Source organism: Lycorma delicatula, chromosome 4 (genome assembly GCF_047948215.1).
Source record: "Lycorma delicatula isolate Av1 chromosome 4, ASM4794821v1, whole genome shotgun sequence".
Lineage (NCBI taxonomy): Eukaryota > Metazoa > Arthropoda > Insecta > Hemiptera > Fulgoridae > Lycorma > Lycorma delicatula.
This window is the reverse complement of record NC_134458.1, coordinates 159594928-159619473: the sequence shown is the minus strand read 5'-3', so window position 1 is coordinate 159619473 and position 24546 is coordinate 159594928. Positions and strand designations below refer to the sequence as shown.

General features: G+C 31.1%; 1 protein-coding gene across 4 annotated transcripts in view; it reads right to left on the bottom strand.

Annotated features, from left to right (window-relative positions):
* Positions 1 to 24546, bottom strand: part of LOC142324032 (uncharacterized) — a 171057-nt gene that overhangs the window by 86650 nt on the left and 59861 nt on the right. For 2 of the 4 annotated variants that reach the window (XM_075364603.1, XM_075364605.1), the window contains exon 2: positions 9155 to 9307. The gene's annotated coding sequence lies outside the window, so the exon portion shown is untranslated. The remainder of the gene's footprint in view (positions 1 to 9154; positions 9308 to 24546) is intronic. The other 2 variants (XM_075364604.1, XM_075364607.1) reach the window with 1 other exon arrangement.

Here is a 24546-nt window from a genome sequence, read left to right as displayed (position 1 = left end):
ATGCAAGGAGAAATAGAATTTACCTATGCGAGAATTCTACCTTCTTAGGGTTGTATCCTATTTGAAACACCCATTATAAAGCAGTAAATGGAATAGTTTAATGTATAAATTACATGTATTCTGGTGCTAGGATAAAACTTGATCGACTATTTATATTAACAATGAGATTCCTTTAATTCTTTCAAAATAACCTGAGTGGAATTTTTTTTAAACAAAAAAATTGAGTTTTTTTCACTGACGAATTCTTTTTTTCCTCACCATTGGCTTAAGAATTAAATTTTTATGAAGTTATAATATACAGAGTGCCCCACGAAGAAACTTTCAGGAATGTTCTACTGGTGAAAATAATGAATAAAGTTCATATAAAGATAGGTCTGAAAACGCTTTGTTTTCGAGTTAGGGCTAGGGAAAAATTTTGCCCGGATTTCAGCTCTTCTAATAAAAAGAAGCCCTACAGGAACTTTTTCAATTTTATTTACTGATGAAACTACTTTAATGAGAAACGGAAACTTCAAATCTAAAAATAGACATTTATGAAGCGAAGACAATCCACATGGTACTGTGAAAACTATTTTCCAACATAGATTTCACATTAATGTTTGATGTGGCATTATTTATGACAAAATTCTAGGACCATTTGTTTTCAACGAAAACCTTACGGTAGATGCATTTCTTAAACGTTGATTTCTTGAAAAAATAATTTTCCGGCTCTTTTGGAGGATGTAGCTTTACAAACTAGATTCCATATGATTTTTCAGCACGACGGTGCAACGTCACATTTCTCTTTAGTTGGTAGATATCACTTGATTACTTATTTCTTAAACTGGATTGGACGAGTTGGACCAATCGATCGGCCACCACGATCACCTGACTTAACGCCACTAGATTAATTAATTTTGGATAAATAGAAAACGACAGTATACAGACAAAAAGTTAATACTTTAGAAGAGTTACTCATTAAAATACGAAATACTATTGAATCTATACGAAACTATCCTGAGATGAAATGGAAAGTTACCGGAAATATTTTATGTCGGGTCGAGTAATAAATAATAATAATAATTTTTAAAAAATAATTCTAAAATAACAAATATTTCAATTTATTTTTATCCTGTGTAAATTATTGAATATACACAGCTAAAATATTGTTTTATAAATGTCGTATTTCTTTTAAAATCATTTTCAGTAATAAGCGTTTTTGTTTTTAAAAAGATGAAATCCGGGCAATATCTTTTGCTAGCCGTACCTAGCGTAAAACAACGCGTTTTCAAACCTATGTTTACATAAACATTTTTCATCATTTTCACCAGCAGAATATGTCCGGAAAGTTTCTTTGTTTCACCGTGGGATAGTCTGTATATCTTGATTATAAATGCCTCCATGTAACTTGAATGGTAAACATTTAAACTAAAATCTTTATAGTCTTAAGAACGAAATTTTTTAAGGTATCTGTTTACTTATCGCTTACTAACACTTTCTTATCGTCATGAATGATTAATGAAGAATTCTATTAGCTAATAATATATTCCAAAATGTCAATTTGACATTCAAAGTATTTTCACATTATTCAACAAATTAATTGGAAACTTAACAATAAAAATATTCCCGAATTTCAGGCGCTAATTCTTGGAACCAATCTTCTTATTGTCGTTTCTCTACGTTCCGTTTTAAAATTGTATTCAGATGCAGGTTGGAACCTATTAGTATTCCAAATAAGAAAAATGTTAAATAAACAAAAAAAATAATAGCAAAATTTTCTTCAAAAAAAAACATTAAAAATAAGAAAATAATCTTTTATTAATTTCATCTTTTTGAATTCAGCGCCAAATAACGTAACTAGCTTGTGTTATTCCGATATTCAAAATTTTTCATTTAAAAATTAAGCAAATTGATTGAAACAATATAAAAAATATATATTTCCGAATATCAGAAAGGAACTTTCATTCACGCTTGGTAGAAATAACGTCGTTTCTTTACATTCATTCTTTTATTTTTTTTTAAAATCAGGTTCCTCGCCTTTTTAATTTACTGCTAACTGTTTTTTTAAAGTATAAACATATGTTAAATGAAAAGTTTAAAATATATTATTTTTAAAAAGAAATATGCTGCTTTTGTTTCTATAATTATTATTTTTTACTTCATAGAGTACGTCAATAAAATAAACCGAAAAAATTTTCCCGTTATTCTGCCTAAATATAAAAAAAATCTCTAATAGATTTATTTCAAATAGATTGGTTATAAATTTCTATCTAAAATTTCAAGAAAATTAAAATGATGAAATATTTACTGAAAAAGTATCACTTCAAAGTGATTTACTGAACAAAAAAAAGTTAAAAACTTTAACATTAATTAACATGATATAGGAAGACGCACAGACTCGTAAAACAACTAATATATACCTAAGTTACGAATTTGGTGACCAGATGTGTTTCATATGTTTCAATAAATAGATATTTATTTATTGTTTCTGTTAAAAAGTTTAAGCTAAAAAAAATAAACAAGTACAGAGTTAAACATTTCTCTATTATACAGCATTAATTTTCTGTTGAGACGCCTCGCATCTGCCCAGACACAATCCTTAACAGAATATACGCTATATAATATACTGATTATAAAGCCAATAACATATTTGAATATACAATTACGAGTTCCAAATGTTGGAAATTATTGTTCTAACAGTTTAAAAAAAAAATACATTTCAAAGTAATTTATTAAGTATATTACGATCTTGAAAAGGAAACAAAAAATATTTCCTCTCACAGATGACATCGAAGACCTATTATTACAGCTGTGAGCACTTAATATAAAGTTTACATATAATTTCCATAACTTTTATTTTCATAAGATAGGAGGAACCTTCTTCGTCGAGCAAATAAAAAGCCTAAGTAACTGAGAAAATAATTTGTTCTTTTTATTTGTAAACAACATACTTTCACAACTTATGTACAATTCATATAACACAAATAACAAATATTAATTAATTAATCTATACCAAATAGTTGCTTGAATATTTTAAAACAGAGGAATTATTACATATAGAAAGCTGAAACCACCACGGCAGTATAATAAATGCAAGCGGAACATTACTTTGTAATAACTATGTTACTTTTCACGATACCCCCATGCCGAATTAACATATTTGCCAACTAACTACGTTCCGACTTTATTAAACTAACAAATAACTGGGTTTAGAGAATTTACACGAAACATTTTTAAAAACTAAAATATGAAATAAATTTTTACAATACTTTTTAGTGGGATTAATTAAAAAAATATACAATTATTACCTATTAATTGACGTCTAATAGGTTAATATTCAAAATTATTACTTAAATAAAGAAAAAGAATCAATTACAATCACAATCGTCCCTTGAGGTGATTTGAAAATAACAAGTTCTACTATTCTCCACTAGGGTGAGAGCGTACAGCTAAACAAAGTACCAAACATTGCATTTCCAAATCATAATCCAACAGATGCAAATAAGAATACCCTAATTAAAGAACAGTAATTTTATCAAACCAAATATAATTCCGAATAAAAACGTAATTTTTATCACAAAAATAATACCTCAATCATAAAATAATATAATTAACATGTTATTACAATATATATTATTATAATACAATATTATATATTATTAATCATAAACATACAAATACCGGTATACTAGAAAAAAAATATATTTTGATTAAGATGAAAAATAACAATTTTGAAGAAAATAGTGCAGATTTTAATGTCAACCTCATCAGAAGGAAATGGAAAGTATTTAATTAATCTGATGATGGTCAATAATGGAACACTAGAAAGCATTTTCTAAGAAAGGAGTAGAAGAGTCACAAGTGATAAAAATAAATATTTTAAAAAACCCACGAAGCCGTTTTGAAGAAACATATTTACTACAGCTGCAGCGCCCCCTGGCAGCGTATAACCGTAAACTAATCGAAGAACCTGCTCTGAAATGATACCTAATTAAGCAAAAAAACCGCATCGAAAGCAGTCCAATAGTTTTTGAGAAATATGGTAACAGACATACACACAAACGCACACACAACCTCTTAAAATACCGAACCAAAGGCAAATACAACCAAACAAATGCAACCAAACGCAAATACCGTCTCCGTTCCATCGTGGGTAATAATTAACAAATGAGCTAGATTTTTAAAAAATGAAAGAGGTACTAGGCTTTTAGACAATATTTATTGAAAATTATAATATAATAATCACACAAAACCTTTTTAAAATCATAAAAGGAAAGATAAAGGAAGACAGCAAAATATATACTAAATAATGGTAAGAAAGAAATTATTAAACCATATTGACTGACTGTCAAGGAGTATCCAGTATCAGAAGTTTACAAAAAATAAAACACTAATAGTTATAAAATCATACATACAAGATTTGAAGCACATAAATTAAAAATGGATAATTAATTAATTGGAAAAATGGCATAATTAGACAGAAGAGGAACCTTTGCTAGAAGCGTAACAGAAAGTGTTGGATTACAAATTTATTAAAAATGTTAAATGAATGCAAAAATCTATACAAAAACATAAATATATATTAAGCCAGGAACTTACTGACAAGTAAGAAATTAAATTAATTGTTACCGCTAAGCAGCAAAAGAAGACTAATTGAAGGTAAGATGTAGAGATGTTAAAAAATAATAACTACAGGAAACATGCAAGTATGGAAAAATATTTGTAGCATTTTGGGAATTTGTTTTTATTATACTAAACTTTCTGGCCAGCAAAAGGAAGAAAACCCAATTTACAGCATTTTGGTGAAGAACTTGAATGACCATACTTGCGGTTTAATTTTTTTCCTTTTTTAGTTAATTTTGAATATAAACTTATACAAGTGTATAATTAATAAAAAATTGTCATTTTATTATAATTTTAAAATAAAAAAAAACCATACTGGTTTCAGAATTCTACCAGATAAACCATATTGAAAAAAATTAATGTTAGGAAAACTGAATAATTATTTTTTTTAGACTATTCATCCACTTGATAATTCAGTAGATTTTCTCACAAAAATTTTTGTAGTCGATACGAATATAAAAATAATATTTAGAAAAAACCAATAGTATATTTTTGAGTAAAATATTCTGAAAATAAGAATAAATACTGTTCACCGACAATTTACTTATGAAAGGAGATTAACGTGGTATGAAGACCCTTGTCTTCATAAAAGAATGGTGGGGTTTTGAACACGGTTTAACTGAAAGAAAAAAAAAATTACAGTTGGTGTTGTTTATTTATCGAATTTATCATCTCAAACAGTTTTTTTTAACATAACAAACAAATTTCAATATGTGCACCATTAGCCGCTGGGCAAATGTCCAATCGATAATCAGTTTTCACCCACACCCGCATTAATAAAACATATCTTCTGTTATCGTTACGATTGTTTCGGTAATCCTTTCCTTTAACCGATGGAGGTCGAGTTTTTTTTGCGAATAAACAATGGTTCTTTATACCGCCATAAGAAAAATTCGCAAGGTACCAGGTCTGGACTCCTTGGAGGTCAGGGTACAGGTCCTTGCCGGCCCTATCTATCGATGTCCAAATTTTCCGTTCAAATCCTGGCTGACGAATACATTAAAGTGCGGGGGTGCGCCTCTTGTTGGAAATGAATTCGTTGTATGTTTTCGAGTTCATCCAGTCGAGGAAAGCAGTAATTGTTTAACATATCGAGATAAAAATCTCTACTGTTAAGTCTTTTCGACGAAATAAAAAGACACGATTTTTCATTACCCCACTAAACATTAACTTACGGCGTGTCGCGTACTTTCTCAAAAATTACATTTGGATTTTCAGATCTCCATATTTGTGAATTGTGTTTGTTAACACACCCATTAATATGGAATTTACCTTCTTCAGTAAAAATTATATCATCTAAAAATAATTCGTCTTCATTAATTTTGTGAAAAATTTTAACAGTATAATTGAACCGTTTTTCTCCGTCATCAGGTTTCAATTCCTGCAGTAGCTGGATTTTACACGTGTGTAATTTCAATCTTTTGTGTAAAACTTGCGAATTGTTGTTTTCGGAATATCTAACTCGAGTCTTCGACGAGAGATGGATTTGTTCCATCTTCTGATTGCAGATTGTCTAATTCGTTCAACAGTTTCGCCTGATACTTGCGGTCTGCCGGTTGATTTTTCTTTCAGGATAGATCCAGCTTCTTCGAACTATCTGAGCCGACGTCGTATATTACATTCATGCGGTTATATTATTCACGTCCGAAATGCACATTCAAGTTCATATTCACGTCGAAATGCACGTTGAACTAAAATTACGAATTTAATTCAGCCAACCATTTGACACACTGCTTTTTCAACAGTGAACATAGTAACGAACTAAACACACTTCAGCAACAATATAAAAACTGGTGTGGCGGTTTGAACTGCTGTTATACAAATTTTTGGGTTGGCTTCAAGGGCTACTACCATAACTTCTCAAAATTTCTCTACTGCCTTGATCCAAATAACAGAAACCCCAGCATTCTTTTATGAAGACCCTATAAGAACCACGACATTCTTCACATCAGAGTGCAGAATGCCAAAACTTTAAACAAGAGTAGATTAGACTATTTAAAAAGAGAAATTCATAAGTTTAAATTCAACACGATTTAGCAAAGTAAAATGGAAATAAAATTTTTGGTCATGGAATTATAGCATTAAAACAAGATTAGGAATGTGTAGGAGTAGATATGGCAACAACAACGTACACCATATCCGTTACAATATAGGATAATTATAAAACATCAGCAACAAGAATTTGATAAAGGCAATTATTTCTTCATATATTATTTACGTATCATCATGTTGTGATGAAAGACATACATAAACCTGAAGTTTCGTTTTTAGCTAAAACTTTTATTAAAACCAAAACTGATGTTTTATAATTCTCTTATTATAAGTAAAAATTAGAGCAAAGAAACGAAACTTCAGACTTATGTATATATTTCATCACAACTTGATGAAACATAAAAAATATATGAAGAAATACTTGCATTTATCAAGTTCTTATATACAAGGTGTTGAGAATTTAATAACAATTGGAAACCGGAGGACTATTGTAGTGGAAGGAAGAGAAAGAAGTGTCGGAGAATTTGGACTTGATCAGACAATGAAACAAGCAGGATGTAGGATTTTAGAATTTTGTACTATATAAACAATATAATAAACTTCCTGTTTATAAATCCTATAAGAAAAAACAAATAGTTGAAACCGAAACATACAGGAAAGTATCCAATTATGTAAGAGTTAAGACGATCAAAAACAATGGGAAGTAAAATTATGTAGGATCAAACTTGATTCAATTTAGTTGAAATGAAATGTAGATTAAATTTTAAGAAATTAAAGAAGAGAGAAATGTAATACAGTTAGATGATAAAAGCTAGAGTAAGATCACAAATAAAAACAAAATAAAGATAATGAAAAGTGATATTATATTGTATATAAACACTGAAATCAAAGAGATTAGTAAGTTATGAAATAAAATTTCAAAGGTTAATGCGAGGAAAATATTAAACGCATATTTTTCTGCCTTTATGCAAAAAAAACTTTACTACTATGGTATTACAAAATAATTTTTTTTTAATTTGCAGTTTAAGACGGTGACCATGTCAATTAGGAAATCCAGAAACATAAAGAATAAGAGATTTTTAAAACATTTTGACGTGAAACGTCTTTAAAATGACACCGAAACATACGAGTACCAGAACAAATTTGTAGCGTAACGAAAAGTCTATATCGTCGTGCCTTAATAACTCCTAACTATTAGTCTCAGAGACGTAAATGCGGTATCATTTTATAACTTACATGGTCAGCTCGCCGATACGACTTTGAGGTTGCGTCACTGTCGAGCAGGTTCGCGGGGAGGGGCACAACGCAGATCGGCCAAAACTAGCGCTCTTCCTCATTTCCATTCAATGTAGCTTACGACTTAAACATGATAGTGCGGTGATTCGTGGTTTATGTTTATAATTTGTGTTGAGATAGATCGATTTAAGTAATAATAAATGATTTTGGACAATATTTACGTGTAAAAATTTAAGTAAACATGTAAAAAAATTTAATATGACAGCCTCAGTCCGCGCAAAAGCTAGCCGGAAATATAAATTAGACATATCGTTGGAGAGGGGAGGTTATGGGCCACGCACAGGTACTCCAATGTCCGGTGCCGAGCGAGCGAGACTGTTGCGGTAGAGTCGCAAAGCTGGCACGGCGCGCTCAGTGAACGACGCCGACGGCGCGAGCACCTTTACCGCTGTTTATTACGCCTTATATCTCTTACTTCTCATAACACAGACCAATGTTTTTCCCGACACAGCCCCATCCGAGAGTTTTATACAATTTTTTTGAAAAATAGACAATTGAGAAAAATTCAAAATGGAACGATTTTGGAAAGAGAAAATCACTCTGTAGGAGAATCTTACTTTAAGGACTGAATGATTACCCAAAATCAGCGAATGTGTCTTGAGAGACTATGTACACTGAGAATTATTCAATGTAATACTTATGTGGTTTGCTCCCCTTTTTGTCTCCTTAGACAGCCAAGTCCACAGAAATACCACATTACTACAGTATGTAATAATAATAATCTGGGCCCCAACAAGTTCACGTGTAACGATCATATCGACTGGAAAAAAGTGGCCTCTCATAAAAGAAAAAACCAATATCTGAATTTTACTTACATAACAAGTAGTGTTATTAAAAACACGTAAAGCGTGTTTTACAAGTTTTTAATACGGGACAGCGCGAACCAGTTCGAACTCATAAAAATGATATCCACGATATCCTTAATGGAGATATCCCTCGCCCTCAAAAGATTTTTCTATCAGGGATATTCACACGAGTGAACTAGCTCGGAGTTTAATGAAGAAGTTTCATCCTAGAGGAACTATCCTTATGATCACGGTAATTTCCACGCCAGATAATTATACAGTAATTATTACCAAAATAGTACCCTACCAAAAAAAAAATTCTCAATACAAGAGAAGTTAAACAAAGAACATTTTAATACCAGTGTATTAATAATTTTTTAAACCCCTTTTAAATGTATTAATCTGTAAAAAAAATCTTCCTTTCTACATAAAACTGGTAAGAATTATTTTTTTAATAAAATACTTATTAATTAACAAACCTTACGTCATTCGCCAATACTAATAGAAGTAGCAGTTCTCTTTAGTTCCGCCGTTTGCCGCTATTATTTTGGTGTAAGTCTATCGAAAGTACAGCGTTTCCAGCAGATGCGTGCAACACTTCCTTCCGAACGCAGACGTGGTTGGTTCTTTATCTAAAACAATCAGAAATCAAAATACAGTTATAATAATAATAATAAATTAAAATTTAAACTACATTAAAAGATCGCTATTTTGAAGTTTCCATCAAGTCGTAAAATTATTTGTCGTCTATTTAAATTAGATTAAACAGAGAACATTTATAATTCTTAATTTTCAATTGAAGAAACTTCGTTAACTGGAATATTTTGACGATAAGCAAACAAAACTACATTCCAACTTTCAAGTTGGAATGTACTTGAAAGAACTTCAAGTTTTTTGTTGTGTTCATAACAGAGTATGAACTCAACAAAAAACTTTATGTGCTTCGTCAAATCTAAAATTTATCAAGCATACATCTTTAATAAAATGTAATAAAATCTACCAAAAATCCTGTACAACATAAATAAAATCTTTACATGTAGCATATACATTATTTTACGTTCATATTTTTACCTATATCAAACGATATATTCCTGTCACGTCGCTTACCATTCTGTTGCAAGAGTCGAAACGATTATTTTTACAAGCAGTACATCACTACCAATTATTAACCGTAAATGATAGAGCCTGTATCACCGCTTGTAACATTGATAAAGGTACAACATACATACAAGAGTGGACGCAACTTTATACACGTCATGTCAATTGTCAAATAAACCGATAAATTCAATACAAGGTTAATGTCTATACTCGCACTTACAGACAAGTTTTTTGTTATAAAGAAAGAACAAAAAAAAACTTTTAATAAAGAACAATTATAGCTTTTATTGATTTTCAAAAATCATATCATTCGGTAGATAGAACTTCAAATTTTTCAAGATTAACAGAATTAAGTTTAGATAACAAAACCGCAAACTTAAAGAGACATTAACTAAAAAAATGTTACATGACTATTTTTTTTGTTGTCATTCAAAAATATTTTTCCTTTCACGCACACACACAATTTTATCTTAACTAATATAGCAAAGAAATTAATTAACAGCGATTTTAATTAAGAAAAATCTATATCCCTATTAGTTGAGTTTTCTTTCTCTAGATTTAAGTTCGATTTAAATATAAGAAACGATTACTAAATAACTGTTGTCAAACACCACCCAAATTCAGTGAGTGTAAAAGAAAATATATTCTAGCAATTACGCTCGAATTTTATTATTTTTTAAAGTCGTATTTTACAAGTACGTGAAATAAAAAAATGTTTATTATTTTTATTTTTTTTTTTAAATAAATGTAACTGGGTAGATTAATAGAAATTTAATGGGGGAATAAAAAAAGACCACTTCAATTTCAATATAGTCACTTAAAAGTGAACTATTCGTTGGGAAAAAATATATAGGCTAGGAATGTGTACTAAGTCTGAAAAGATACATAAATAATGATATGTATTCTCTATTTGCTGATGTTCCTCAAAACAGAGATGTTAATTATGCAACTGCATAACCGGCGCCAAATTCGTTAAGCGATATCATATTATACAAATTGTTGGTAAAATTATCTGTATGGATATTTACCGACATATTATTTGTTAATATACAACAAAAACACACATCATAAAAATAAGAACGATTTACAGACTGGCGTCAGAATATGCAACACAAACTGTGTATACAGAATGCTTGTTTTATATCGTAATTTTTACTGATACAACAACCATCGATTGGTCAGACAAACTTCCAAACTAAGTGTTCTATCACAAACTTTCAGTTTGTGATAGAACACTTATTTTATTTTCTTAAATTTTTTTCTTAAAACACCTAAAGAAATTTCCCTTTTAACTATTTATGTAATTCTACTTAACAGTCGAAACAATTTTAAAAGTAACTTTCTTCTAATTTTAATTTTCCCCGTCAGATATCGGCATTTTCAACAAACCGTTTTATTATCTCGTCCAAACATTGGGACGTCAAAAAAAAAAACCATAAGGTTTGTTTTGGTAATAAACGAGATTAAAATTAAAAATAAAACATCTGTCACAATTTGTCACCGTTTGACAAAGAAATAATAAAATTCTGAGTAGTTGTAGTAAAAAAAAAAAAAAGCTGCTGCTACTACTACTAAATTAGTAATAAAAGTACTACAATTTAGTGATAATCGAAATAGTGTTACGATTTTGAACCTCGTTTTATCAGTAGTAGTTAAATTAATTTCTACTACAAAGGTCGCCTTTTAATTTGTAGAAAAGACCACTAGATGGCGCAATTAAGAAGTGACTACTATTGTTGTAAAAAATTGATTTTTTTTACTACAGTGGCAGCACAGAAATCGACCGATTAGTTTGTTTACAGTGAGCGTTTACAAAAAAAAACATTTTGTGTAAAATGGAAATTTCACAAGAAGGTTATCGTTAGATTCTTTTTTACGATTTTAGTAAGGGGCTAACTCAACAACAACGCCTCGATTCCAGTTCGTTCAACTTTTGGTAATGAATCAATCACCATCAGAAAATACTATTTACGATCTATTTGCAGAACGTCGTCGTGGACGAGATTCCGTCGTCGATGAATTTCGTGAAAGTGAACCAAAACCGGTTGTTGTTACAAAAAAACCGATGTTGTGCGCAACATGATTGAAGAGGATCAGCACGTAATTTACCGTGAGATAGAGGCATCCTTAGGCTTATCGAAGACTACAGTACATTCGGCTTTGTATGAACATTTCCTGTGAAAAATATCTGTTCCCGATGGATTCCGTATAATAATCTGACCAAAGCTAAAAAAACAGGCTCTTGTCAATCAGTGTAAGGAAATGCTCAAAACATTCGACCGAAGAAATGCAAAATCTGTACACAACATCGTAACAGGAGATAAAACTTGGATATATTCCTACGAGCTGGAAATTTAGCAACAATCAACTGTTTGGGTGTTCCAAGATGAACCGAATCCAACAAAGGTGGTTCGTTCGCCAAGCACTTCCAAGAAAATTGTCGCTTTTTTCTTCGATTATACTGGACATGTAACGACTATTGATTTACAGGATCGAAGAACAGCTAATGCTAAATGGGATACAATTTTTTTGCAAGAAGTCATCAATGAAATCAGAAAAAACAACCGAAAACTTCGTATCATTCTTCATCGTGACAATGTCAGCTCTCACGCAGCACGTCAAACAATTGTTATTTGACGGAGAAAAACATTGAATTAATGTCTCGTGGCCCGTATTCACCTGATTTATCGTCTAGACTTCTTTTTGTTCCCGAATATCAATCACAAAACTCTTGGACAACGATTTTCATCACCTCAAGAAGCTGCTGAATCCTTCCAAAACCATGTTTTTGAGATACCAACTTCAGAGTTTCGAAAAATGGTTCGAACGTATGAAAAAGTGAATAAATCTAAAGGTGAATGAATATTTTTAGAAAGAATAAAACAATTTCTAACAAAAACGTTTTCTTTTGTTAGTTTTTGTAAACACCTAAAAGGCGGCCCCTCTTAAGAAGCACTATCATTTTAAGGAATACGGACTTATTTTTAATTATTATTATATAAAACCTAATTCAGCATTATTGTAAACCACACCACTGTATGATAATTACAAGATCATTTTCAGCAAAAACTGAAATATGACAGCAGCAATATAATAACGAGCCGCATGATAACACAAATTGGAAATCAACCGTTTAAATTAATCTTTTTCAAAAACAATTGATGATTAACACATAGTTCAATAAATTTATACCCGGAGTCATAGCGTACCCAAAATTAAGTTTTGAGAAGTTACACAATCAATATTAAAGATTACACTACTTAATTAAAACCAAGTAAGTAACTATCATTTTAGAAATAATAATTCGTATCCTAACATCAAAAAACTGATAAAAATATTTATTGGATGTAATAATCTAAAAAATATCTGAAGAATTTAATAATGAGTTTATTCAATGATCAGATAATACAGTGTTGTTAGTTCAATTATTCGGCGCTAGATTGTACGAACAGTTTAATTTACGCTACCAGGAAAAATATCCTAAGATATATAAGCGAGGGTATAAATTTAGTAATACAGTTAATTAATATCTCATTATCATATCTTTTACTACGGTTAAATTTCCTACGTTTTTTTACAAATACGCATTACACGTACAGTAAATTAAAGAGATGACGGGTGTACGAGATTTTAATAATAATATTATATAAAATAGTATTTTTAATCGCAAATTATTCAAACATCAATTTCTCATTATATCTTAGGTTTTTCAAGTAAAAGATTTTAATGAATGATCCAATTTACCAAGTAATCGGGCAAAACCCGATTTTTAAGTTAAATAGAGAATTAATTTTTTTGACCATGCAAAACTTTGGGAAATAATTGTACATATTTAAATGAAAAAAAAGTTCCCATTATTTAACAGATCTAAAAATGGCATTTTTTGGCATTAGTCTACGTATCGTTTTCGTAAAGAGGTTTTTTAAAATAGCAACCATTTAAATTATTTAACTTTTTTTAATTTCAAATTAATTTAAGAAATAAATAGCTTCTATTATTTCATTGTTTTTTATTTATAACGAGGTGGCAACAGACCTTTTTTTAAATAATAATATCAGTTATTATTTGATCTGTCTTAATAAATGAGACATTTGTAGTTGTATTAGTTGTATAAGATATTCGATATCTCCTACTGTCAACAGGTTAAATTCAAAGTCAAATTTTACTTAATTTTATTGTTCACATCCGTAGCGAAAAGTTAATGTCACGTGCTTACGTCTATAAGTATCGCGTTCGAATCCAATTCACAAGTTAACTTTTTTTAAACGCTAAAAATTCCTTCGTGTCTACGGCGAGAAGGAGGAGGGGGGTTTATCTTTATTACATTTTTTTTCAGAATACGACATACAGTCAGAAGGATATTCAAAATTAAATTTAAAAAAAATGTTTTTATTTAAAATAAATTAACAAATCTAGTAGTAATTAAATATATTACAACTTTTAATATTATTATTTTAGTAAATATATTCTAAAAATACCTATTTAAAATATATCAATTTTTCTTAAAATGTTAGCTTATTTTAGTATTGTCTTTTCGTTGCTCATGGGACAAAAAATAAATACATACGACAGATTAAAATGAATATAGAGAGTGCGGGGAGGATTCTATAAATTTCACAGGCGTATTTCTCTCATTAAAATAACGATAAGAGTTCAGATAAATATGGGTCCGAAAACGCTTCGTTAGGCAAGTTACGGCAAGAGAAAGATTTCGCTCAGATGTCTGTTCCTCCGCTGCAATGAAGCCCTACTGAAATTTTGGGAAGATAAATTAAGGAGCGAATTTAGTAATTTCATATGGTTTATGACTTAAATTTTTTTTTAAAATGAGTCCCAGAACTGTATCACCATTATTTTCTACAAAATAAGGTGTAATAAATAAAAAAAGTTGAAAAACAGAGTTATTTAGCTTTGGCATTAACTTTGTTAAATTGTCAATAAACAAATAAAAGTTATTGGTTAAATTGATAGAGAATTTAATTCTGATAAAATTGATGTAAATAAAGTCAATAAAGAATAACTAAGTGCAACAAAATAATATATTCTTTAATGCAGAACAATATGTACCAATATGAAAAATACTGAATTACAATTTTAGACTAAAACGAACAGCCTTCTATTGAATAAAATTGTAAAACAAACAAAACTTCTAAATACCAAATAAAATAGAGTAAGTTATTCTTAAATTACATTAACTATTCAAAATATCCATCAACCTTAAACACATTTCAGCACGGGAAGATACAGATGAGATAACATTTTCTAGCATTTTGGGTTGTTTTTCATTACTTCAATGGTCTACGTGATTTTTTGTATAAGTTCATTTACATTTTCTGATGTTTGTGCACACGTTAACTCTCTCATATATCCCCACAAAAAGAAATCCAAGGAATTCATATCAGGTAATCTAACTGACCACGGTTGAGGTCGTCCTCGAACAATCCAGCGGTAAGGAAATGTTTCATTCAGATAATGAATAACAGGACCGTAAAAATGGGCTGGTGCGCCATCGTGTTGGAAATGCATATCAGTTCTTGTACCAAATAGAATATCCTGTAAAAGTATTGACAGCTCATTTTGAAGAAAATTCAGGTAACCATTACCTGTAAGTCTACCGTTTAAAATGTGAGGTTCTACAAGACCATTACTTATTATCCCACACCAAATATTTAATGAAAAACGGCGCTGGAAATTCAGTGGTTTCATGAGGATTGTCATATTTCCAAAAATGTTTGTTTCGTGTACTTCGCTCTATCATACGTAAAATCTGCTCATTCACATTTGTTTCCCGTTCAAATGTTTCGCTATCCTGTAGGTGCCGGTGAGTATCTGCAAATACCTGCCGGTTAGGAATGTTTCGATTGTAAAATCTCCGACGATATACGATAGTCTTTAACGGCTCGTGCAGCATTAACGTTACAAAAAACCATAGATGAAATGAATGTCGGCATATTCCTGATTTGTTAACTTATATGACATTTCATTTACTACAAAACAAATTACTTACTAATTATTATCAATAGCTTTTAAAAGCAGTGAAAATGAAATAAAATACACTTTAATCACAAATGTACACTTCACAAATTAAATGATAACTTAATCTCAGATACGGAAGAGGGAATGTCTTATTCATGGGTTTAATTTTTATCGGCTTTCCTATTCAGATTATTTTGTTATCGTAGTATTCGGCGAAGGCGTTAAATGATAACCGTAATCTGAGATATGGAAGAGGAGGAATCATGTTCATTGGTCTCATTTTTATCAACTTTCTTATTCAGATTATATTGTTACCGCAGTAACCGACGTGGGCGTTAAATAAAATTTGATACTGAAGATTAATTTCTCAGTAACAAATACAAGCAAGATTCAGTAACACAAGCAAGTTTCTGAATCATAACATCAACAATGTTTGAAAATTTTGTTTGTATAGTTTAGAGCTCTGGGAGATAAAACACATACTAATATTTGACAGCATTGCAGCGCCCCCAATAGAGAATTAATTCACTAATAATTAGAAAATAACATAATAATAATAATGCAGGCGCACATATAAGTATTTGCGTAATTATTCTGTTGTGAAAGTACAACTAACTAAAATGCTATTGTGGAATGTTGGTAGATAATTTACGTCAATTTTCTCAGAATTAAATTCTCCATCAATTTAACCAATTATTATACTCACAGGTCATAGGTTTCAGCTTGGGAGGCCAGACTGCAGGTCTTTGCCGGCCTATCCATCGATGTCAAAATTTTCCTTTAAAAGGTTGACTGAATGCATTAAAGTGCGGTGGTGCGCAATCTTGTTGAAAATAAATTCGTAGTATGTTATCGAGTTCATCCGTTGAGGAAAGCAGTAATTGTTTAACATATCAAGATAAACATTTCCATTAACAGTCTTTTCAGCGAAGAGAAAAATGCCCTGTTATACTACTTTTCATCACACCATACCAAACATTAACTTTAGACGTGTCGCATCGTTTCTCTAAAATTACATGTGAGTTTCCCGATCCCTATATTCGTGAATCGTGTCTGTCAACACACCCATTAACAGGAAATGTAGCGTCATCTGTAAAAATTATTTCGTTTAGAAATGATTCGTTTTCATTAATTTTGCAGAAAACTTCAAAGCGAAATCTAAACTTTTTCTCCACCATCAGGTTTCAATTCCTGTAGCTGGATTTTAGATGCGTGTAATTTCAATCTTTTGTGATTTTGTGTAGAACGTTGTGAATTGTTGTTTTCGGAATATCTAACTCGAGGTTTCGACAAGAGATGTATTTTTTAGGTCTTCTGATTGCAGATTGTTTAATTCGTTCAACAGTTTCGTCTGATACTCGCAGTCTGCCGGTAGATTTTTGCTTGAGAACAGATCCAGTTTCTTCGAACTGTTTGAACCGACATCGTATAATACTTTCATGCGGTGGCTCTTTTCCATATTCAGTCTAAATGCAAGTTTAACTAAAATTACAGACTTTAATTCAGCCCGCCAAAAAACAAACAAACAAAACAAACAAGCGATGCCTCCTCATCCGCTTTACCTCCTACCCTGTACATCACCTCTCTGCCGAATGAGAAAATGGTTTCTAACCTGAGTTGAGTTTAAGCAAAGGCTGCGACTGGATCAGTTTTTCAATGAATAAAATCTAATACATAAATATGTCAGGTTTCTTTTAATAAATACGAATGTATAACATGTTTACTTACAAAACAATCATTTTTTCCTAATAAAATAACAATATTCTATTGTATCAAACCGGATAGCATAATACTTCGGACTGGAAGAAAGAACCTAAGAACGCTCTCTTTATAGCATAACATTTTTAATATAATAATGCTTAAATTTCTATTTTTAATTAATTACTTAACCATCTTAAAGATCTTCCCATTAATTTAATTAAAACTTATTGAAAATTAAATAAAAAGATTAAATTTTTAGATACAATATCGTTTCGTGATTAGTTTTAAAAGTATAATTACTAACTAGATAAACCAATTTTTAACAGACTCGTTTACTGTTTAATTGTACGTACTGAACGATTTACAAAATTCTATTTATTTATTATCTTCACAACAATTTTTTTATAACTATTATTTTATATAATTAAATATATTAATGTGTACTATAAACACAATTTTCTTTCTTAGTTTTCCGACTACTGCTGCTATGCAGCATCCATAGCTTCAAGGGAAAATAGATAGATCGGTCTAACATTTTGATATCGGGTTTTTTGCTAATGTCGGCGTTTCACGAACCCCTGATTCCAAAAAAAAACCTAAAAGAAACCATAGAAATTTCTAGAAAATGTAAGTAGGTGTGTTGGCCTGTATTTTGATCAATATTTCCGAACTGGCTGACCATAAAAGTTCGAAAATGGCACAAAAAGTTCTATACTCAGGACATTGATGGTATTAATCTTTGGAAAAATATTTTTAAAAAAAGTGAGAGGGGGCCGTTTTAACCATTTTAATTTTTGTAAACTTATTATTAATTATCTTACAGAATATTCCGGAAGTCTCCAATATCCGTAGTTGTCTTATACAGACTCAGGCCGATCATAACTGAGACGTGTGGTTAATTGAAACGCAACCGCCAAAGAACACGGGTATCCACAATATAGTATTCAAATCCGAATAAAAGCAACTGGCTTAATTAGGAATTGAACCTGAGTACTTTTAACTTCGAAAGAGATACCGCTTTGTAGAGTGGTCGTAGAAAATTAAGCTTTTGTACGATGAAAGTTCTAATTTAAAATTCCAAAATTTTAAATTTATCGGATTTAGAATTCGAGGTTAATAAAATTATTTCTCAACAGTTTTTGCCTATCTCAAAACTTCGTTGAGAAAAGGTTGAAATTTCGCACAAATATTTTATCTATATCCCAGCTAAGGCCTGATTTTCGATTCTCATCATTAGCTAAATTTAATGACTGATTCAAGGCCACAAAATAAATAAAAAATCGTATGAACAAATGCACACTGAACTGGAATGTGAATGCATTCCATTTTTCCTCTGTTCGCAATTTTGTTTTTTTTTAATAAAAATGTATTCAAGGCAGATATTTTAATGAAATTTGATATACACATGTACCCAACAATATCGTCAACAGAATAAATAAATTTGAAAGTTTTACCCATAAAAATTAAAAAAAAATGGCGGCCATCAAATTTTTTAAATCTTTGTAAATATTAATTTTATCGAATAACGTTTTATTATATTGATTGTTATACCTTTTATCGTGAATAAAATTACACCTCACTTATACAAATTGACTGATAAACAGCTATGACTCAAAACTGTTAATTATGTTATGGCCTAAGAAAATTACTTATTTATAAACAAGAAATTAGAATTTATGTGTAAATATTTTCTTTTTTATATCTTCCTTTTCTTGTTTAACCTCCGGGAATTAGCTTTAGGTATTACTTCAGAGGATGAATGAGGATGATATGTATGTGTGTAAGTGATGTGTAGTTTTGTACAGTCTCAGGTCGACCATTTCTGAGATCTGTGGTTAATTGAAACCCAACCATCAAAGAACACCGGTATCCACGATTTAGTATACAAATCCGTATAAAAGTAATTGCCCTTACTGTGAATTGAATCTTAGAACTCTCGACTTCCAAATCCGCTGATTTGCGAAGATGCGTTCACCACTAGACCAACCCGGTGGGTCTCTTTTTGATATCAGATTTACACTAGTAAATGGTTTTCTCATTTAAAAAAAAAAAAAATTCGGGATGGAAGTCCAGCTACTTATAGATTTTAACACATGCATAGTACAGGAATGCACGTGCCTAACATTTAATATTTCATTATATGGTAACACAGCTTTAACGATAATTAATGTAACACAATCTTTTAAATACATATTTACATAAAATTTTTAATTTTAATGGAGCTTAAGTGTAATTAGCATGTAAGGAAGTAAATTACGTGCTGTGTATTATATTTGACCCCCATCACAATCCATGAATGGAGCAAAAAAGAAACAACATGAAGAATATTAATGATGAAAGCGTAATAATAAAGGATGATAAACAGAACACCGCACACCGTGACTGCATAAAAAAAAACCCTACCGCTCTGGTCGGTTACAGAGTTTCACTTTAAATATTAAATAACCACACGTATTCCAAGGACAACACGAAATATACACAACGTAAAAACAAATCCACATTTTACATTATAAAAATAATTCAACCGGACTTAAAATAAATAAATATAATTGCAACAGAATAAACAGTCAATTAATTAACTTACGAATCGGACTACACTAATCGCAGAATATATTTGTTAATTGATTAAACATTTTATAACACGGTTCATAACGGTAAAAACAAGATTTGTTTAAATTTTTCAGCGACTACTTCACTGTAAATAGCTTATAATAAAATCAATCATTATGTTGCTCTAGTGGTGAACTCGTCATCGCAAAGCAGCTGATTTAGAAGTCGGAAAGTTCTAAGGTTCAAATCCTAGTAAAGTTACTTTTATACGGATTTGAATACTAGATCGTGGATACCGGTATTCTTTAGTGGTTGGGTTTCAATTAACCCCACATCTCAGGAATTGTCAACCTGAGACTGTACAAGACTACACTTCATTTACATTATTATATATCATCCTCATTTATCCTCTGAAGTAATACTGATTCCGGAGGCTAAACAGAAAAAAAAGAGCTTATAATAAAAAATTAATCACGGGCCGCTGATTTTTTTACTTGTCATGTTAAAACATATTCTTGCATAAAAATTAAATACAGTTTTAAAGAATCAAGTGTCAGTTTTTACTAATTCTAAATGCAGTATATTACAATTTTCTTTATGGATTGTTTTCTATTCTTTTTGGATTCTGTTTGTGTTATTTTACATCAAATTACGTGTTGTTTTTTTTTTCTTCATCTAGAGCTCTATGAAGACCTGCTATCAATCCGTCCCGTGTACCATGTACTATATATAATACACTCGTAGTAAAATTTTTACAACACGTAAATAACTATTACTAATAATTCACTTTACATTATCTATTTTTTAATATTATAAATAAACTAGCCGTATGCGATCAGTGACCTGTTCAGTTTTGTGCAAATGTAGCAAGATTTTATTAAATTGTAATTTTAGAGCGTAATTTAGCAACAAAAAGTGTAAACGTATATTTTTTAAATTCGTTTTTTTCTTTTGACTCTCTTTTAAAAATATTGATATAACGTCGGAAATTGATTTCGATACAGAAAAATTCATTTATTAAGTTAAAGGAAGACAAAGTTTAAGGGATATCTTCCAATGAATATTTCAACAAAGATTTCCTATGCACAGACGCAATGATGTGTCTATCTATACCTATTATGTCGTCTGTAATTTTATTTAATAAATCATCAACACTCTTGACCGACATTCTTGTGAAATTGAACAATTTTTTTCATGTTCACGCTGATCACAAAAAAATTATAAAACATGTCTTTTGAAAAACGAATTCGTAAAGTGGGATGCACCCAATACTTTTTTCTTTGCCGTTTCAAGCGATTATATAAATACACAACTGCAGTTATCTCGGTGACATCCGTCTTGTGATTGGACAGCCGACGCGCATCACCACCTTGCTGGCCGCTTGTTCGGCCGTATGCAATGCGGCCACGACCTGCCCCAGCTGCATAGTGCGCGTCTGCCTTAAGAGCTATCCTAGCTGATTGTAGCAGTGAAGTTTTATTGTAGCGTGAATGATTGTGTTTATGCAGCAATGTACCGAGTGACTCATCTGTTAGTTCTCACCAGTATTTATATAATAAATTATCGTCTCTCGTGTTTTTGTCAACAATGAAGTAACTTTAAATGTAGCTGCCATGTAATTAATTCATAAATAAATCGATTCAGTCAGCGCCAAATAAACATAAATCAGAAAATAAATCAAAGGTAAAACATATAATTTGTACGCGTAACGTTCAAGACTATAACAACGCCAAGCGGTTTATTTACAATGTGAATCAAATATAAAACTGGTTTTTAGTATTGAATTTCAACCTCGTTTGTTGAAACAATTTTATGCTAAAGTAGAGCCTGTTTACGGCTGAATTATACGCTTAGAATAATTAATGTTATTATTTTTAAATTTTGTACTAGTAAATTTCGTCGCATTCGATACTTTTTATTATTTAACTTAATTAATTAACTGACAAAATTATCGGGGTGGGGATTCACAGTAAAACAGATTAAGTGCTGTATATGGGTATCATTCAATAACATAATTAAAGAAAAAAAATAGCAAGAGCGAGAAAGGCTGTTTAATATAATAAACTGAAACTATCTGACATTCACAGGTTGGCACACCTGACATAGTAAATATCAGCTGTTCGAAAAGAATTTCCTTTATCATAATCTTTTTTGGTTTATTTCAACATAATTTGGCTCCACTGGAAACGAGTACTATGAAGAACAGCATGAGGTAATAGATTTTTTATTTCCTGAAGATATAAAACCGACCAAAATTCATTCGCCGTTATGTTAAAACAGCACGATAAAAACTATATCAATCGAACAAATTTTTATAACTTGGATCGACAAGTTTTAAATCGGGCAGAACAAGTATCAACGATTTTCATCTTTAACGGAAGAACGGTGGAAGTTACGAAGTAACGTTTAGAATCTTATTTTCAACAACAGACGCTTAAAAATTTGGGAAATTCCTGCTGAACTATCGTAAAACGTGTTCGAGGTAGGTTCCGAGGCAGTCGATTAAAAATCACAGACAGCCGAATTCATATTTGTACGAACTTAAAAATAAGGTTTTTTAGTGAAAGGTTTTCAACATAATTCCCCGCTACATTTAAGCAACTGTCCCATCTTTCTGTGATTTTTTTATTCAGTAGTAAAACATTGTTCACCTTTGTGTCTAAGCCATCTTGTACCTCACTTTTGACCTGCCCATTGTTACCAAATAAAAAGTATTTGAGGAAATAAAAAAAAATCTAACGTTGCGAGATCGGAACTGTAAGATGGGTATGGCAACATCACCCGACCTAATTTCTGAATAGCCTGTTATCTTTTCAATGATATGAGGACGAGGTTTATCACAGGGAAGAATTACGCCTTTTGAGAGAGAATTATGGTGTTTTCTCTTTATTGTGGATTTCACTTTACTTCTAGCTCATCACGATGGTACGCGCTGTTGATTTTACTAACATGCTGCAAAGAGAACTGACGGATTGTTGTAGACGGGATACTGGGAAAAGTCCTTAGGGAGCATGCGTACGAGAAGCTACTACTCGTTCTAAAAGAATTAGTCTATTAAACGCAGTGCTAACCGCTTATTAGACAGTCAGTCATTATAAAATCAAATTCGGGTATAGTGTAGTTATCGTGTTTCTATTACTAGTGTTGTGTTTTGACTGTCACTTCTTGTATTTATGATTAATTTTAGAAATACGTACCCCGGTAGTGCTTTTTTAAAATATTTGTTTTGTAATTACGCAACTTTTTAAGTTAGTTTTAATAATTATAATGGAAAAAGATTCAATGCCTCGAAAACGAGATAAATAATTCTCAGTTCTGAAAGAGAATCAATCGCTCGCATCATAGATTGTTACAAGAAAGAGAAAAAATTAAACAGGATGACGATTCTGCTAACTAAAGCGACCGAACGAGCAGCAAAATGAAGAATGTCACGAAAAACTGTGACAGTTATAAAAAAGAAGTTCGTGCTAGTAAAGGTGAATCGCTAACAACCCCTAGGAAAAAAAGGAGGCGTCCTCATTACCGTAACGCAGACATCGATAGTTTTCATCGGGATGTTATTCAAAATACAATCGAAGATTTCTATGTCCGACAAAAAGCTGTCCCGACAATTTCAAAACGTCTTCCGGTCTTAAAAGAGCGAATCGAATTTAAATGGAAAAGAACCACTCTCCGGAAAACTTTAACCGAAATGGGCTTTAAATGGAAGACTTGTGGTTCGAAACGTAATGTGTACATATTTACATGATGTACATATTTACAGAAAATCAAGAAAGTTAGAACGAAGCAAAGATATATTTTTACACGAAACTTGGGCCGATACAGATTTAAATTTTCAAAAATGTCTTGGGAACACTTAAAACTACCAGTGCATCCAACAGATTTGTCATCATTCACATCGGGTCCTCTGAGAGGTTTGTTAAAGGTGCAGTATTAATATTTCAAGCAGGTTGTGCATACACGCAAAATGAAAGTAGAAAAATAAATTCTAATATTAGAAACCATTAGTGTAAGATAAGTAACGTAACGATTTGTTTTTATTTTACAGGGAATGATGAAATTATAATTTGAATATACAGTAAGAATGTGTGATTATATTAATGATTGTGAACGTTTTTAAAAACAATTTAGTCTGTTTGGAGAGAGATAGAATATTATCTCAATCACTCTCATTATTTTTTTTATCCCTACTCCCCTGGGCCGGAACGACAATCAAGTATAAATCAGTACAGCCCAGAGGAGTGTCCATAAAACTCTAACAGACCTTCCCGTCTGCCGGCATGACAGGTTGGCCCGCCGGTTGGATCTTATCTTCTCGCCTACCTCAAGCCGCCGGAGTGGGGTAACTACGTCGTTCCTGGGTTCCACCCCAAAAGCCGGACTCGGTCCTGACGCCCATGCCTCAAATGGAGACATCCCCGAAGAGGCATTCCCATCGGGACTCGGTCTTTTTCCACTTGGGGGTACGTTGTTATTCTTTCAAATAATCCCAATATATTAGGTTTTTATTTTCCCAAAATACCGTTAGCAATAATTTAGCTACCGG